General features: G+C 37.5%; 1 pseudogene across 1 annotated transcript; it reads left to right on the forward strand.

Annotated features, from left to right (window-relative positions):
* Positions 1-1,116: 1,116 nt before the first annotated feature.
* On the forward strand, positions 1,117-2,391 carry LOC306652214 (STE20/SPS1-related proline-alanine-rich protein kinase-like; annotated as a pseudogene). The gene has a single exon. The product of its transcript is annotated as an STE20/SPS1-related proline-alanine-rich protein kinase-like (transcript).
* Positions 2,392-2,742: the final 351 nt, after the last annotated feature.

Below are 2,742 nucleotides of genomic sequence, written 5' to 3' on the forward strand. Positions count from 1 at the left end.
TTCTTATTGCTTGGTCTTAGCATCTTTGAAATTGCATTTCTTTCCTGCTTGGTTTTATTTTGTTTTGTTTTAATGCAAGCTATTTCCACAAATATTTTAGAGTAGTAATACAAATTTTATTGCAATGCAAGTGGAGCAGCAGTATGTTTTAATTAGTGGACATTGCCAAGTTGATTATTTTCCCTTCTGATGGAATAATAGGAGCACTCAACATTTATAGCTTCTTTTTCTTGAGCGATCATTTCCTCTGCAAAGAAAACTTTCAATATCTTAACTTATGCACTGAAACCTAATAACAATCCTTCTTAGAACTGAGAATGGTCTGTTTTCTCACTCTTTAGCTCATGAAATTTTATGGCATGTGCAAAGAAAATGATCAATAATTATTTAGCAGCAGGAGCCGGGAGGGTGTTCACCAGTGGAGAGGTGTTGGTGGTGAGGCAAGGGAAGATTCAAGTGGAAGATTGTCTTCTGACTGGCACATCCCTGCAGCTGCAAAAGGGGTACCTGACCCAGCTTCCCAGGCCTTGAGCTGGCACATCTGCAGGGATGCATATGAGCTGCAAGAAGTTATCTGCACTGGAGCTGTTGCTATAGGTCAGGCTACCCTAGGCAAGCCCAGGCAAGAACATGTATTAATAAAGTAGATCAACCTGGAAAAATTCCAGACCAGAATGTATGAAGTATTAAAACAAATTCATGTCATGAGTCAGTGCAGCCATCCCAATGTAGTGACCTATAACAACTCTTTTGTGGTAAAAGTTGAACTTGGCCTGGTCATGAAATTGCAAAGTGGAGACTCGGTGTTAAACATCATCAAATACATTGTCAAACAAGGAGAGCATAAGAAAGGAATGGAAGAAGCAGTAATAGCAACAATTCTTAAAGAGGTTTTGGGAGGCTTAGCTATCTACACAGAAATGGTCAGATTCATAGAGATTTGAAAGCTGGTAATATTCTAGTTGAGGATGGTTCTGTACAAATTGCAGATTTGGGGGTAAGTGCATTCTTAGCAACAGGGCTGATGACAAGGAATATAGTAAGAAAAGCATTGTTTGCACCTCACGTTGGATGGCATTTGAAGTTGTGGAACAGGTGAAAGCCCATGACTGCAAGGCTGACATGGAGTTTTGGAATATTGTCCATTGAAATAGCAACAGGAACAGCACCTTATCACAAATACCTCCCTATGCACATGTTAATATGGACTTTGAAAATGATCCACCTACTTAAGAAACCTAAATAGAAGATAAAGAAATGATTAAAAAAAATGGCATGTCTGTTAGAAAATTACTTTCACTGTGTTTTAAAAAATATCCTTCCAAAAGACTCACAGTGGCAGAACTTTTAAATTCAACTACTTCTAGAAAGACAAGAACATAGAATACCTGATTGAGAAGCTGCTTACCAGAATGCCATATAGCCCAAAGAGGAGTTTCAGGGTCAAGCAGTCACCTCCAGAAAACCAAAGAGGAACTGGGAGTGCAGTGATGAGGAAATGGATGAGAAAAGTGAAGAGGGGAAAGAAGCTTCTTCTCAGGAAATGTTACAAAGAGTAAAGAAGAAAATCTAGAGATCTCAGTGAACACCATCAGCAGCCCAGAGCAAATACAGTCCTTCTCTGTGCATGATTCTCAGGGCCAACCCAATTTGAGTGAAGAGGACAGAGAAGCTTCTTGCACCACAAACCTCATCTGAAGATTGGGAAACTTCAGCAAGAAACTTAATGATATACAATTTGAGTTTACTCCAGGAAGAGATACAACAGATGGTGTTATCTAAGGAGCTCTTCTCTACTGACCTGGTTTATGGTCATGATGAAGTTATAGTGGCTGCTAACTTACAGAAGATTTTAAATGATACCAAAGCTTTAAAAATATTGACATGCAAGTTGGCTTTTGGCTGTTATGGGTTTCTGATGAAGTGAAGCTGATTGGGTTTGCTCAACTGAGTGTGAGCTGATAAATGGCCCTTACTATTTCTCTGATCTGTTGTGCCCCCTTCCATACCCACTCCCTATTTCCTCACACCACCCCCCATTCCCAGCCCCAGAAAAATCAGAAGATTGAAGATACAGGCTTCAATGAAGTGGAATAATGATACTTTTTAAAAGAATTTTAATGCTCCAAGTTCTGTTTTATTGCCCAGTAATTCACTGTGTGAAATGAACAAATGCTACAGCTGCCTGACCTGATTTTTCCAAGATCTCTTTAATATTCTTAGCATTCAGTTTAGATAGCCTATAAGTGAAAAGAATCTGACATATACTCATGTGTTTCTATTTACTGGCAACAACATGAATTTTCTATCAGAAGCCTATTTCTCCTTTCATTGTTGTTATTTCTGTTATAATACTTCAATTGTACATCTAACAATACTGCTTCTTTTATGTTGTACTTAGTAGTTAATATTCTTATAAAGTTAAGAGATTTGCTAGCCAAATTATAGTTTTAAAATCTGTGAATTTTATTTTTAATATATTTATGCATTATACATATTAGCTATAAGAAAAAAGGTTTTGATTATATGCTTCTTGCAGTTGATCTCTTGTTACTTAAACACAAATCCCAGGTCTATCCTTATAATGTTTGTAAATTTTAATTTTTGAAATGACTTGATTACGAATTAGGATGCTTTTTCTTTCTGCCTAAAAAGGAATCCACAATCCGATTTTCTCTTGGGACAGGAAGGTGCCTTGCGAACCTTCACATGAAGAATGTGCCTGAGACTGATATTCTTGGG

Source organism: Sciurus vulgaris (genome assembly GCF_902686455.1).
Source record: "Sciurus vulgaris genome assembly, contig: HiC_scaffold_145_arrow_ctg1, whole genome shotgun sequence".
In the NCBI taxonomy this organism is placed as follows: domain Eukaryota; kingdom Metazoa; phylum Chordata; class Mammalia; order Rodentia; family Sciuridae; genus Sciurus; species Sciurus vulgaris.